Source organism: Carcharodon carcharias, chromosome 9, assembly GCF_017639515.1.
Source record: "Carcharodon carcharias isolate sCarCar2 chromosome 9, sCarCar2.pri, whole genome shotgun sequence".
Lineage (NCBI taxonomy): Eukaryota > Metazoa > Chordata > Chondrichthyes > Lamniformes > Lamnidae > Carcharodon > Carcharodon carcharias.
In genome coordinates, this window is record NC_054475.1 from 119,222,537 (window position 1) to 119,238,641 (window position 16,105).

The following is a 16,105-nucleotide window of genomic DNA, read 5'->3' on the forward strand; positions in this document are numbered from 1 at the left end:
CACACTCGGCATCTCAGCGAGGTTACTAACTTAGTGCCGCACTATGTCCAGCTTTGGGTTTTATGTCTGCAAACATGAGGAACCAGTTTGAGATTGCACAAAAATTTATTTTACATCAACACCCTCTCGTCTCACAGAGAAAAAAAACTGAACTAGATCTGAACACAAGTTCCACAGATTAAAAAAAAGAACAGTTTTCTAACTCAAAAGTGTCATCCGGTCTCTCAAACAGACAAGGTTAGGTCAGCTTTGTAATAGAATTATGTTGAATTGTCAGGAGGTTATTTTTTGGTGTGAGCACCAATTGCATCTGTGGTTTAAAACCACACCAACTCTCATTTACTAAGTGGAATATTCTCCTGTAAACACATTATTTCACTTAGTCACATGGGGAGAAAAAATAAATCAACATATGATTGGCACTCAGACTCACCAAAGGAAATCTTGGTTCCTTATGTTGCACCTATACTGGTACCATTCTTAACTAATGGCTTGATTAACAGCCACTCAGGTGTGAGTTAACACAATGCACCACTGCATATTGGACAATGGGGTTTGTGTTTGATTCCCCAGATGATGACTCCTGATTTTAATATTTCTATCGTGAATACTTACAAATGAAGGCCAGGCACCATCCTACAGGAAGGGGGAACAGGAGGTCCATGTAGAACCTGCACATCTATTAAGTGGTTCTATTTTATTGAGGCTGTTGTCAAATGTAGACAGACTGCTAACGGCTTTCTTTCCCTGCAGAGCAAGAAAAGCAGTGTGAATCCCTGGTTGTTGAACATCCAAAGCAGAGAGTAAATAAAGGTTTCAATACCTTGAACACTGAGATTACCAAAGGCCACAGAGATTAAGGAGATGATTACATTTTATGAGCTAAACGGTTACCACATTTTGAAAGTACTTTGCTGTGAAGCCCTTTGAGGCATCCCAAAGGTTCTGATTGACAAAATACAAGGTCATTTTAACCTAATCTGCCCACAGAAGGTTGATAGGATTGGCTCAGCTACCCAGTTTTTTGCACCTAGCCCAATTGGACAGGCCAGTTAGGACCAGTTCCACCGGGCGGTATAAATCAAAATTACTCCATAAGCTTTTTTCTTTTCACTATCTTGGAGCTTGGCCAGTTCTGTTTTTCCATTTAAGGCAGACCACGTTACAACTGATCTTTTCTATAAATCTATAGCCACTCCAATAACCTGCTATTTGGAGAGCCAGATGAGAGGAGAACACAGTGCCAATAATATTTAATCGAGAATTGGTTGAGTTTTATTGTCTATAAGAAAGAAATCCTAGATTCTCCATTTTCCATATAATTTGGCTTTCAACTAATGCAGCAATATGTACATGTTGGCAGAGCCGCAAAACTGCCTATGTACTCTGGCTCCACTGGCCCTCACACTGTACCACTGTAGCTTTTGTTTCTGCAAAAGCAAGAGATGCACATTTCAAAGGAAGGCTTACATTCCTGACAGATTAGATTTAACCTCTGCCTCACCCGTTGGGTTCAACAGCAGAATTTGCCCCTGTCAAAGAAACAAAGGGGTAGAATCAATGGGTTACCAAGGCCCAAGCAGGTCCTTAAAAGCATGCATTAGATTCCCTCTCATTGACTCAAAATTGAAGAGTACAGGGGAGGTATCTTAGAGTCAAACAATTTTCAGCTTTCATTGAGCCCTTATTGAAATAAAACCAAAATCAATTCAAGTATGGTTTTAAGAGTCAGGGAAAACGTCAGTGTATCATTTCATGATTGAAGTGGGGGCAGCCGAAACATCGAAGTACCTTCACCACATCAACTGCAACAGTTCACCAGGAAGACTCAACTCTATCTTCTCAAGGCAATTAGTGGTGGGTTATAAATGTCGGCCTTGCCTTCAATACCCTCATCCTGAAAAAGAACTTTTAAAAACCTGCTACTGCTTTCCGATTTAGCCAATCACAATGCTAAAGTGGGAGCTTACAATGGAATATTAGACCCATCAAATCAACGTGAGCTCTACATTTCCAGATCAGCATAGTTGAGATGACCTGGTCTTTCTCCTGGTGACTCGTGCTGCAGTGTGGTTTCACAGGCTGCAGTGGCCTCTCCCATAAAGCAAGAAGGTATAGACAAGAGATATAGACAGGTTAAGTGAATGAGCAACAAGATGGCTGATGGATTATAACGCAGGGAAGTGTGAAGTTATTCACTTTGGTCGAAAGAATAGATTAGCTGAACATTTTTTTTTAAAAGGTGAGAAACTTGCAAGTGCAGATGTTCAAAGAGACTTGAGTGTGCTTCTACAAGGATGCAAATAATTAACATACAGGTGCAGCAAGCAATTAGGAAGGCAAATAACATATTGGCCTTTTTCACAAGGAGATTGGGGCACAGGAATTAAAGTCATCTTGGTAGAGTTGTACAGGAATTTGGCAAGACAGCATCTGGAGTACTGTGTGCAGTCTTAGTCTCCAAATTTAAGGAAAGAAATACTTGCATTGGAGGTGGTACAGCAAAGGTTCACTAAATTGGTTCCTAGGATGAGGGTTGGCCTATGATGAGAGGCTGAGCAAAGTGGGTCTACTTTCCTTGGAGTTTAGAAGAATGAGAGGCAATACCACTGAAACGTACAAAGTTCTGAAAAGGGCTTGATAGGGAGATTGTTTCCATGGGTCAGGGAATCTAAACACGGGGGCACAGTCTCAGGATAAGGGGCCGATCTTTAAGAATGAGATGAGGGGAAATTAATTCACTCACAGAGTTTGAATCTTTGGAATTCTCTGCCCCAGAGGGATTTGGATGCTCCATTGTTGAATACATTTAAAGGTGGGGCAGACAGATTTTTAGTCTCTCAGGGAATCAAGGGATACGGGGAATTGACAGAGAAATAAGGATGAAGCCTAAGATCAGTCATGATCATATTGAAAGGTGGAGCAGGCTTGAAGGGCCATATGATCTATGCCTGCTCCCACTCCTAGTGCTCTTGTGTACAGGGAGGTTGAGGCATTGGGCAATGATCAGAAGCCAAACTTAGCACATTACTGTCAAGCTGATTGAGATCAACTCAATGCAGCACTCACCAGGAACAAATGCACAACCTTGCCAGTTTATAAGATTTAGAAACATATCTTGCAGTTAAAAGCACACAAATGAGGAGGAGTTCAGGGTTGATTCTCCATTTGTGCTTTGTGTTTTGAAATCAGCCGAGGTGACAATGCCAATGGCCCCAACACCCCTTGGGTTAGAGTGGAAAACGAAGCCAGCCAGAATTTCTGCCCTCATTAGCTGCACATCAAGCTTGTTTGAAGGGTGGATGGTTCAGTATCAGGCAAGGGCAGGGTCATGTTTTGTGACATCCCTGCTTAAGATGTTAAACCGAGGCGCAATCTACTCCCTCAGATGGACAGGAAAGATCCAATGCAACTTTTCAAAGCAAAGGCAGAGAAATTCCTCTATTATCCTGGCTAACAATTATGCCTCAACTAACATTGAAAACATCAATGGCTATGCAACTTGCTGCATTAAAATGACTGCTACACTTAATTTTTTGGGGGTGCAAAGTATATCGCAGCATCTTGAGGGCATGAAAGGTGCAATATAAATACAAGTCCTATCTAATGACACAATCCAGTATTGACCCTTTAGTCCAGCACCAGATAGCTTTTCACCGAGCCCCCCAATCTCACTGAACGTGTTCCAGGATTGAACTGCAGGTGGTTTAAAGATAATAAGCAATGCATTACATCAGAAACAATCCTTCATCATCGCTGAATGAAAATCCTGGAACTCCCAACCCAACAGCATCACCATATGGACTGCAGCTGTGTTTGTGTAGGGTTTTATACAATCAATATGGATCACTTTGAAATTATGCAACTGTTCAAGCTGTCTTACTTCCTCCAAATCAATCTAGTTTACGCAAAAGAATCACTTTTCCATGTAGGCAAAATACAACTCTTACACGGGAACTTTTACTTGGATATGATTCAATAGATTAAAAAGAGTCACACTGTTAACTGCAAGTGCAACTTGCATTTAAAGAGCCAGGGATGTTCACAATACAGGAGGCTGTTCACTCTATCGTGTCAGCGGAGGCTCTTTGAACATACATGTCAAAGTTAATCACGCTAACTTGTCGACTTCAGTAGCCATGTACCACTTTTAACATTGGAAAGTGGCAATTAGTGATTGAGAAACATTGACTGGGATTGCATTTGTATAGCACCTCTCACAACCTCAGAACATCCCCAAACACTTGACAGCCAATGAAGTGCTTTTGAAATGTAGTCACGGTTGTAGTGAAAGAAACATGCCAGCTAATTTGTACACAAGATCCCAGAAACAGCAATGCTATGAATGACTAGATCATCTGTTTCTAACGTTGTTGGTTGAGAGATAACATTTCCCAAGACACCAGGGAGAACTCCCATGCTATTCTTTGAACAGTGTGATGGAATCCTTTATGTCCAACTTGGAGGGCAGACAGGGACTCAGTTTAATTTCTCATCCAAAAGACAGCACCTCCCTCAATGCTGCATTGAGCAGTTAGCCGAGATTATGTGGTCAAGTCTCTGGAGTGTGTTCAAAAAGAATTTTTTGTTGGAGGAAGCTTTTAAAAGGTGGGAAAACAAGCAGCAGTACTGATGGATATTGGGGAAGAGGTTTTCAGACTAAGGGACCAGTCAAACTGCAGATATGAAATGGAGAACAAAAAGCTGGCACAGCTTCTGGTCAATCTGCACCAAATGCCGAGGAACACTCCAAGGCTAAACTGGAAGCAGCAGACATCGGATGGTTCAGGATCCTGGAATCAAACAATGGTTCTCACATCATTCTCCAACTTTCAAATCCATTGTTAATGTTCTTCAAGAAAAATGTCGCTATTACAAAAGTGGAGACCAACAGTAGTTTTCAAGACTCGTATCAATGGCTGCAGAGGCTTTGGCTTTCAGGGGAATCACTAGTTTTATCCAGTCAACAGCAGGAGCAGATGCACAAGCCTGTCGCTGCTGCAACCCTACGCAAAATTATCCACTTGCAACTGGAATCTTGTCTATGGAGCTGAGCTGCACAGAAATCAGGTCATAAGTACTTGTAAAAAGTGCTAACAGTACATGTGCCACCACTATAGATATAAAAACAAAAAACTGCAGATGCTGGAAATCCAAAACAAAAACAGAATTACCTGGAAAAACTCAGCAGGTCTGGCAGCATCGGCGGAGAAGAAAAGAGTTGACGTTTCGAGTCCTCATGACCCTTCAACAAAACTGAGTGAATATTAGGAGAGGGGTGAAATATAAGCTGGTTTAAATTGGTGGTGGTGGTGGGGGTGGGGGGGGGGGGGTGGTGGTTTGTGTTTGGGGGGGTGGTGTGGTTGTAGGGACAAGCAAGCAGTGATAGGAGCAGATAATCAAAAGATGTCACAGACGAAAGAACAAAGAGGTGTTGAAGGTGGTGATATTATCTAAACAAATGTGCTAATTAAGAATGGATGGCAGGGCACTCAAGGTACAGCTCTAGTGGGGTGGGGTGGAAAGACTAGCAGGGCATAAAAAAATTAAAAATAATGGAAATAGGTGGGAAAAGAAAAATCTATATAAATTATTGGAAAAAAACAAAAGGAAGGGGGAAGAAATGGAAAGGGGGTGGGGATGGAGGAGGGAGTTCAAGATCTAAAGTTGTTGAATTCAATATTCAGTCCAGAAGGCTGTAAAGTGCCTAGTCGGAAGATGAGGTGCTGTTCCTCTAGTTTGCATTGGGCTTCACTGGAACAATGCAGCAAGCCCACCACTGTTCCTCAGACAACAATGAAGCCAAAAGGTGAAAAACACAAAGGAAAATCCAGTTGTTTACTGGTTGCTAAATTTGTTTCATTTCCTTTGATTTCAATGATCTTCAGCCAAAGGGATAGAAGCTGCAAACCACTTAAAATGGGAAGGATAAAACAGAACATAAGAATTGAACAAAACTGGGACGCCATGTGACAAGATCCCCACAAAAGCAGGAAAGAACAAACTTGCATGTATATAACACCTTTCAAAGTACTGTAAGGTAGGAAATGTAGCAGCCAATGTGCACAGAGTAAACTCCCACAAATAGCAAGAAGGTAAATGATAATTTCAGATAATCTGTGAGCAATGTTGGTTAAGGGACAAACATTGGCCAGGAAGAATTCCTCTTTTGCCCTTCAATATAGTGAAGTGAGATATTTTGCATCCACCTGAAGGAGCAGTCAGGGTCTCGGTTTAACATCTGATCCAAAGACAAAAGGAAGGAACATGTCAGAAATTCTCAAAAGGGTTGTTGAAATGACCTGGAATAGCCCAACCTCTGTTTTCAGCCAAATGTACCAGGAGTGCCTATGATGTGCTCCATTAATTTGACTGTCAAAGGCTGAAGTACACTCCGATGTCATTAACATAGGAGCCAAGCACTTATTGTGTATAATAAGGCACCGGCCAGTTATGAATCTAGATATGCAAGTTTGATTTCAACACACTTTGGAGTGGGTCCAGTATTGTCTGAGCATTTTTATATTACTTCACAGCAAGATTCTCAATCCAAATCAGCAAGCAGGCTCAAACAGAATAAAAGTTAAACTGGTTCAATGCAAACAGGTGCAAAAGTTCGGGATACTACAGTGGATTAAAAGTTCAAATGTTTCCTTCTCTGTATAATAGATCCCTACACGTTATTTACAATCTCACAGAGGAAGCACAGGAAAAGCTTTCATTAGTAACCTTTACAATAATAATCTGTTCTTTAATTAAATGAAGGCTGAATTTTGTTCATATTTACAAACTCAGGACCACTAGAGGCAAACTTTAAATAAAAGTGTGCTATTGGAATTCCCCAAACCATGTCTTTAATATTTTTATGGACATTCTTTTTATCCTAACCTCAATCAGAATGTTGCAGGTTCATGCTCCACTCTAGAACCTGAATAAATAACCTAGGCTGACACTTCAGTGCAGTACTGAGGGAATACTGTGTTGCTGGAAGTGCTGCCTTTTGAATAGAATCTTCACCATATCTACCAGTTCAGGTGAATGTAAAAGATAACATGGCATCATTATTTGAAAGCCAGGGAGTGTTCTGACTGTCCTGGCCAATATTCCTCCCTCAACCAATCATCATCAAAAATGCATCTCGTTGCTATTTCTCAAATCTTGTTGTGCACCTACTTGGAGAACATTAACTTCACCTCAAATGTAAATCGCTGGCTGTGAAGTGCATTGCAGCATCATGTCAATTGCTTTCTTGATGAAGTTCAACCAACACAAATCCTTTTAACATTGTTTTCAAACTCCAAGATCTTCACAGATGTAGGTGTCACTGGCTGGGCCAGCATTTTTATTTCCCATCCCTAACTGTCCTCAAGAAGGTGGCGGTGAGCCACCTTCTTGAACTACTGCAGCCCATTGGTGTCGGTACACTCACAGTGCTGTTTGGGAGGGGGTTCCAGGATTTTGACTCAGCAACAGTGAAGGAACAGAGAGATCGTTCCAAATTAGGATGGTGTGTGGCTTGTAGGGAAACATGCAGGTGGTGATGTTCCCATGCACCTGTTGTCCTTGTCTTTCTAGTTGATAGAGGGTGTGGGATTGGAAGGTACTGTCGAAGGAGCCTTGGTGAGTTGCTGACATGCATTTTGCAAATGGTACACACTGCTGCCACTGTGCGTTGGCGGTAGAGGAAGCGGAAGTTTGTGGATGGGGTGCCAATCAAATGGGCTGCTTTATCCTGCGTGATGTCAAGCTTCTTGAGTGTTGTTGGAGCTGCACTCATCCAGGCAAGTGGAGAGTATTCCATCACACTCCTGACTTATACCTTGTCGATGGTGGACAAGCTTTGGGGAAGTCAGGAGGCGAGTTACTTGTCACAGGATTCCTAGCCTCTGACCTGCTCTTGTAGCCACAGTATTTATATGGCTAGTCCAGTTCAGTTTCTGGTCAATGACAAAGCCCAGGTTGTTGATAGTGGGGGATTTAACAATGGTAATGTCATTGAATGTCAAGGGGAGATGGTTGGATTCTCTCCTGTTGGAAATGGTCATTGCCTGGCACTTGCATGGCACTCACCTGCCACTTATCGGCCCAAACCTATGTTGTCCAGGTCTTGCTGCACATGGATGCAAACTGCTTTAGTATCTGAGGAGTCGCTGAACATTGCTCAATCATCCTCACTTCTGACCATATGATGGAAGGAATGTGAAGATGGTTAGGCCTAGAACACTACCCTGAGGAACTCCTGCAGTGATGTCCTGGGACTGAGATGATTGACCTCCAACACCACAACCATCTTCCTTTGTGCTAGGTATGGCTTCAACCAGCGGGGAGTTTTCCACCCCAATCGATTCCCATCGGCTCCAGTTTTGTTAGGGTTCCTTGATACCACACTCCGTTTAATGCTTCCTTGACGTCAAAGGCAGTCACTCTCATCTCATTCTTGAGTTCAGCTCTTTTTTTCCATTGTTGAACTAAGACTGTAATGAGATCAGGTGTTACGGGCTCTGGCAGAACCCAAACTAGCATCAGTCAGCAGGTTATATCTGATTAAGTGCCGCTTGATGACACCATTGACAAACCCTTCCATCACTTTGCTGATGATTGAGAGTAGACTGATGGGGCGGTAATTGGCCGGGTTGGATTTGTCCTGCTTTTTGTGTACGGGACAAACCTGAGCAATTTTCCACATAGCCGGATAGATGCCAGTGTTGTAGCTGTACTGCAACAGCTTGGCTAGGGGGGTGGTGGCAAGTTCTGGAGCACAAGTCTTCATTACTATTGCTGGAATGTTGTCAGGGCCCATAGCCTTTGCAGTATAATAACCAAAAACTTGTATTAATATGATGCCCTCTATGCAGTAAACATCCCAAGGCACATTACATAGTGGGAGAGAAAGAAGCAAATAGGAATAAAAGTGCAGACACATCAGGTTACAGTACAAGAATTCCAAGAGGTGACCATAAACCCTGTCAAAAAGATGGGTTCAAGAAGATTTCTGAAAGCTGGCAACAAAAGTGGAGAAGCAAAGGGATGGGTCAAAGAATTCCAGCAAGAGGAGCCAAATGGGGATAGACTGGACAGGAGGGGTCAGTGAGGGGGAAGCAAGGAGAATGTAGCATATCACATCTTCACACAACTTCAGGTGCTTATTCTCTCCCTCCTCGTGCTCTCAGCTATCTCCCCTCCCCATCCTTAGTGTGACTGCTTGGTGGCTGCAGTTCTGCATTTCCTACTCACATTTTGGTACAGCATTGTGGGCTTTGTGGGTGGTCTATTCAATTGAAGGAGGTTTGGACGCATCGCAGCTGAGCCCAATCTTGCCCTCACCTACTGTTCATGTACTGAGGTTGCTGGTTTGTGAAAACAATAGGCCAACACCCTCTCCCTCAGAGAGCCCAAGAGCAAATACAACAACTCTTCTACAACCCCAATTAACATAAAGCCAATTCAGCAAAGACCAGGGATTGAATCTGCAATTTCCTCATGTATGTGGCTCAAACAAATAACTGGATCATCTTGGGGAACTGTACAGCAAGCCTAGGAACTCATTTTGAGAAGTGCTCTTGAAATAAAATACTAAAGGTCGGGCTGTGCCCCTTTCACAAGAACAACGGCAACAATACATTTCACCAATGAATTAAATGCCAACATATGAATGGCTATCCAAGGCCTGCAGTTAAAACAGTGATGGTTTATTATGAACAGACACCTCCTTTTAACAGTCATACTTCGAAACCATTAGAGGATTTACTGCAAAGCAGCAGGAAAGCAAATCAATTTTCAAACTTTATGATGCACAGCATGGAGCAATATTCAATAGAGGGTTGGGGGAGAGGAGGTGGGAGGGCAACGTTGTTGGAGCTGTAATTCTTCAGAGTAACATTAAACTGAGCTGGATGTTAGCGATCCGAGTGAACCATTTGAGGAAAGATGACTCTCTTGTTGGTCACCTTTCTCAATCATCATCACTAAAGCATGAACAAACCATCACCTTTTTGTAATTTGTGGAATTCTGCTAACTGCAAGATGACTGTCATATTTACCTGCACACCAAGAGTTATTATATTTTGTTGGATGTGACATGCTTTGGGCATTTCTGAGAGACTAGATGTTATGATCCCAGCTCAGATTACCCCTGGACAAGCCTGATACCAGTGTGGAACCCAGTCTGATTGATCCTAGCTTTTATTTGTTTGTTTGTTTGAATTCATGGAGAGTAGCGACTGAACAGAGTCACAGGAGTCAGCTGATGAAGTTTTTACAAAACAATAAAACATTTATTCAACAAGAAAAGATGAACTATATTACAATACTCCTCCACCCACAAATTTATGGATATATGCAGATTTGTAAGGATAACACAAGTTACAAAAGCTATCTTATACCTTAATGTTCACAGTAAGTACCCAGGCCATGTAAACTTATGGCACCCTGCAATCAGACACACCACACTCTGACCTCAAGTGACAGATGCCACCTCAAACAGATGCTATGGATCTCTCCTCAAATCCCCCCAGATGCTTATCACACCGTCAGCCAACCTGTCTCACTGAATTCCGTCCTTCACATGAGGGTTTCCAATCTCCACTCTCCAAGACTTCACCTTTGGGAATCTTCTCCCAAACTGACACTTTCTCTCAGACACTTTCCACAAGGGTTCACCTCCAGGGTTTCAAACTCTCCTTCTGATGTTCCTCCTCCCTGGGTAACCACATGCATTTAAGCTGTCTTCAACGCACTCTGTTTCAACAACTCAGCCTTAACAGTACACCACTGCTTCTCAAGCCCACAGCAAAGAATTACAGACCTTCAGTTGTCTCTTTGAATCTTCTTGCAAGCTGTTCTCATTTTAAATCTGAAGCTTGGAGCCTCTCTCTCTGCCCCTCACTCTTAACTTCACTTAGCAGGACCTTTTTCCAGGTTCCTGTCCTCCCTTTGACTACAAGGTCTCCTTTGGACTTTCCCCTCTTCCACTCTCCTGAATTTTGGGGTTTTTTCTTTGCTTGGGACCTTTTTGTTCTTTTGAGAAATCTGCAGTTCCCTCTCCCAGTGTCCCGTCTCTCTGAGGTCCTGGCTTCAACTGAACTTAAAACTGCTGTTTCTTTAGTTCAGTGTATATGTCTGTGGGAGGAATCTGCCTATCTGGCAACCCCTGTTGTGAAGCACCAACACTATTCTTTCTACTCTTGCGTGTTTACTTTTACTTTATGGGGGTCGTAAACGTCTCAATAGAATTACAAGCAGCCTTTTAAAGTGAAACTAAAACTCCATTTGACCTTTCTTAACACACAGATACAGAAATACAAATTAAACAAATTTAAAAGCTAAAACTCATTCCTAACACCCACAAATACAAATATAACTTACTTAAACTATCTTTACTTCATAACACTAGATAAATGTAATTCCCTCTTTCACTCCATCCGAAAGACGGATTTCAAAATCACACATTGAAGAGGTTTAGCTAGAGCTCTACCCAAAGTATATAATAGGTACAATTACCCGGCCCAACTCCCTTAAAAAAAATTAAACCTTAGCTCAATCCAAGTCCTCTGTTCTTAGAAGGCAACATGGTGTTCAACTTGACAATAGTTAACTTGTACATTTCTTATCCCTATGTGGCCATCTGCCAACCAGAAGTCCTAAACGGCCATTAATGGGATTCCTTGAAGAAGCCAGGTGGCAAAGCTGGCCTTCCTTCTGCCATCAAAAGCCATTGCTGCTTAGATAGTGTCGGAAATCCTTGAGGAGACCATAACCTCATCATTCATCTTCCCAAATGAACAGTGACTTGAGACTTGTGGGGGCATAAGGAACAGGCTTGAAATGCAATGGCAAATGGCTAGTTAAGCACTCACAGTGGCCAGAACGTGCAATCAGCTTGAAGGGGTCGTCATCAGGTCACCACCAAGCTACCCTTGGCAACATCATGCTTACCAAAATAAATAGAAAAGCCCTGCATTCACAATTGCTGAGACATATTTTTGTTTATTCAATCATCATAGCTGCTTTTAAAATCACAGCTTTCCCCAGTAGCTCAGTTGATGACAAAGTGCAAAGCATAAGACTGGGCCACAAGGACCAGCAAATTCCCATGTTTGATCCCTGGCCTTTGTGGTGTCACTTGATGCTCTTCAAGGTAACAGCAAGTGTGCTGTAACTCACTGTGGCACATCTGAATTAAGAGAGAGTTGAATCCTGATTGCTCCACATTGGATCTTGCTGGCAGGTGCAAGGATAGATGTGAAGCAAAAACAGGGTTAATCCTTTCTATTGTTAAATAAGTTACTGATGCCCATAATCAAAGTTCTCAAGAAAAATAGCCACTTAGCTAAGGTATCAAAGAGCAGCCAGTCTGTGTAAAATCAGACAGCAGTGCTATAGAGTCAGCATCTTCAAAAAAGAGGCAACAAAGCTGGAGGCACGATGAAGTACAGATAGTCTTCTTCCCACTGCATTGAATGGCAACACCATATCTGCAGCAAACTGAAGCTGCATGTGGCCCCAAGCATTGTGAGCTGAGCTGCTTCTCTGCATCCCAACAGTGTCAACTGTGAATCTGAGTCAGAAGCTTATGGGTTCAAGTTCCACTCCAGAAACTAGAGCCATTAATCTAGGCTCACATTCAAGTGCAGTACTGAGGGAAGTGCTGCACTGTCAGAAGTGCTATATTTCAGATGAGACATTAAACCAAGGCCCCGGCTGTGTTCTCAGATGGATTTCAAAAGATTCCACTTGACCGACAGCTTTAAAACAGATCTGTTCATTCTCTCATTGTTGTTTGTAAGTTCTTGCTGAAAAAAGATTGGCTGCTGTGTTCTCTTCATTACAACATTGACTAAAAAGTACTTCCTGAGGTAGGATTTGAACACCCAGGCCTAAATTTTCCGGTCCCCTCTGCCGAGGAATTGTCATGAGTGGGATGGAAAATTTCTTAGACCAGCAAAAGGTCCGTTGGCTTGGGCGGGAATTTCTGGTCCCACAGCAGGCGGGACTGGGAAATCCCACCCCCAGTGTTTGGACTCAGGCAGGTGAGCCATCATGAGTCAAGCAACACTGGTAGTTGGTGAATGGCATTTCTCCTCATGAGTGATCATACATGATAACCAGATCATTTAGCCACATGACAGCAGTTCCACTCCAAATTAATTTTAACAATGCAAGTTCCATTTAATTTTAAGAAAAGACTAACTTTGCCAAAGCAATTTCATTCAGACATGCCAGGGGCTCAGCTAACTACAAACATCTCTAATGTGGAGTCATCCTTATTAGTTAAAACTAAAGGCAGAAATCCCAATTTTTGTCACACTAACCAGATCACCATCGTTGACCCCTTAGTCGTAACCTGCTGTTTACAACCTTGCCATCCTGCTGTGCGCACCTGCCTGTCACTCTCACCCTCCTGCACAGTCCCAGCCGTCTGATCCTCCTCTTGCAAGGAAGGCATGTGCCAACTACAATTAAACATTCACACAGGCCTTACTTGGGCAAGACGCCAAAGTGAACCTGGCTCATGTGGAACTGTGCTCCAGCAACAAGGGAGAGCAGGACAACACAGTTAGAGGAGTGACAAAGAAAAAGGACATGAAATAAAATGTTAGGTCGCAATTCGCTTAATGCATCTCTGCAATATTTTAAACAGAATTACTTGCATATATAAAGTGCCTTCCACAACCTCAGGACATCCCAAAACATTGACAGCCAATTAAGTATGTTTGAAGTGTAGTCATTTGCTGTAAAGTCAGAAATGCAACAGCCAATTTGAGCAAGATCCCACAACAGCAATCAGATGATGGCCAGATAAACATTTTTTTTAATAAAAAGCTGTTGGTTGAAGGATAGATATTCGCCAGGACACCAGGGATAATTCTGTTACCCCTTTTAGAGTTTGAAAATGAGAAACAACATCCAAATGCTCAAACTAATCTGGAAGTCAGTTCATTCTTTTATTACTAAAGAGTTAATCTGAACTGCGGAAAGAGCCAGTTGAAACATTTGGTTTCTCTCAGCTACAATGGAGAACTATGGTCAGGGGTTTCCTCCAAAAATTGCAACCCAGTCATGACGCAGGCTGCTTTTCCTACCACAGGATGTGCATTGCATTCTTAAGAGAGCCTCAGCTAGGGTGTGAGGCGGAAGACTGCAGCCTGTTAGTCACAGATAAGCCAAAGAAAAGACAGAAGCACAGAAGAACTGAGAGAGCAAGCACCTTCATAAATAATACTTCTAATAGTCTGAGTTATTACTGTAGTCAATGTGTCCATGCACAGGATTGTAAACAAAGACAGATGAGAAATAAGCTTTGCGTTCAGCAACATTATTAACATTATATCTTGGATTATAATGTAGAATTACAATAAAGTAGAGATCCTCCTTGCTGATCCCAAAATACTGTTTCAACACAGTTTACAGATCATAATCCCCAAAATTCAACCATCCCTGAATTTTTCCGATCATCTCAGCTGTCTTCTATATTCCCACACCATAGATAAACCAGTTTTCTCCCAGATACTGACAAGGGTATTGGTCAAGGTACACTTGTATTAGAGGAAAGCCATTCAGCCCATTGGCCTCATCCTTGAACACAACCCAGTCATTTTGAATCTATCTTGAAGCTGGCAGTTGAACAGCCAATGGCCCCATCAAATCCATTTGAAGTAGGGTGTCCACAACTTGGACCACTTCTTATGCTGAATTACCATAATGTGTGAAGGATGCCAGCGCAATAGAATCGGACATTTCACCCATCTTTTCTCACCCTACATAAGCAACATATGGGGCCAGGATGAGCATGGGTAAAGTGCAGAACAGCGCCCTCACTTTTTGCATCAACAACATACCTCCGGAGAGCCCTCCCTCCCACCTCGCATGATACCAGTGCGAATGTTTCCAAATTCCACTTCAGGCATCCTCTGAATGACATTAACGTTGTGCTGAAATACTGGTAGTTTTATGCCCAAGCTCATTTCAAGCAGGACCTGCACTGCTGACAGAGAAAACAGACTCAGTTTGGGTTGGGTCAAACTGGTATCTTGGACGTGGAAAGCAAAGCAATGGCCGATTCAGAATTTAGCCTCATATCAAAATGTGATTCGGATAACTTTTCCTGAGGTTAGGCTGAGTGAGATGTTAAATTCCAACGCACCAGGTCTCACACAGCCAACAGCAATCTCAAAAAAAACATACCCAGGACATCATGGCTCAAAGGCCCAGTGGAAAAAAAATTTGTCAGGTTGCTGCTACCTGCGTAAAGTCTAGGCATTGAGCAGCAACATCCACAGAACCCGATATATTAGAAAGGAGCTGCAGTACAAACTGAGGAAGAAGCACAGATACAAAGGAAGGGACGAAGCAAAATGGGAACTAAGTATCAAGAACAATCCAAACCTTTCACAGAAGTCTGTCCCAGTGAGTTACATCCACAGACACCTAAATTCAGTCCTAGTTGAGAGGCAGGAAAAGGGGCCTTTGAATCAAATTGAGAGTTTTCTCTCTGCTTTTCACTGAGCTGCTACCGTCCAGTGATAGTTACAGCATCACACTCCTCTTTCTGTACATGCATCACAACATCTGCACATTCAGGTGAGCACATGCTCATGCGCCAACTGATGTGCAGCATAAAACTCCTAAAGAAAATCTCCTCCCCCCAAGTGGGGCACGCTGCCAGCTTTGCATTTTTTGTGAGTCTGTACTACAAATCCAAACATTCTACAACACAGCCAGATCTGCAAAAACACATCCCCTGAGGAAAGTCCCATTGCACACGCACAAAACAACAATTCCCTGTGTACATGCAGTGCACATTTCTCCCTCTCTGGGGAATTGTCTGGTTTCATTTCACTGGGCATCCTGTGGCTGCGGTAATTCAGCCTCATGGGTTTTGAAAAAGAAATTAAACTCCAGCAGCCCATCTGGCCTACTGATCTTAATACGATGAGTGACTGATGCAATCTCCACACAAACTGAGGTGAATTTTCCTGGTGAGTCATGGGTCTGCCCAGGAAAGCCATGAACAGACTTCCCATAGGTTTGTACACTTAACGACTGTGGGGGGAGGGAATGTAAAAGAGGGGAAATGATCAAGAAGCTCAAGGACTACATTAGGGCT

The 16,105-nt window shown here is 42.7% G+C and overlaps 1 protein-coding gene across 4 annotated transcripts in view; it reads right to left on the bottom strand.

Moving 5' to 3' along the window:
- Window positions 1-16,105, bottom strand: part of elf1 (E74-like ETS transcription factor 1) — a 247,525-nt gene that overhangs the window by 165,854 nt on the left and 65,566 nt on the right. For 2 of the 4 annotated variants that reach the window (XM_041195149.1, XM_041195146.1), the window contains exon 2: window positions 616-747. The exons of the other annotated variants lie outside the window; for them this stretch is intronic. The gene's annotated coding sequence lies outside the window, so the exon portion shown is untranslated. The remainder of the gene's footprint in view (window positions 1-615; window positions 748-16,105) is intronic. 4 annotated transcript variants of the gene reach the window in all.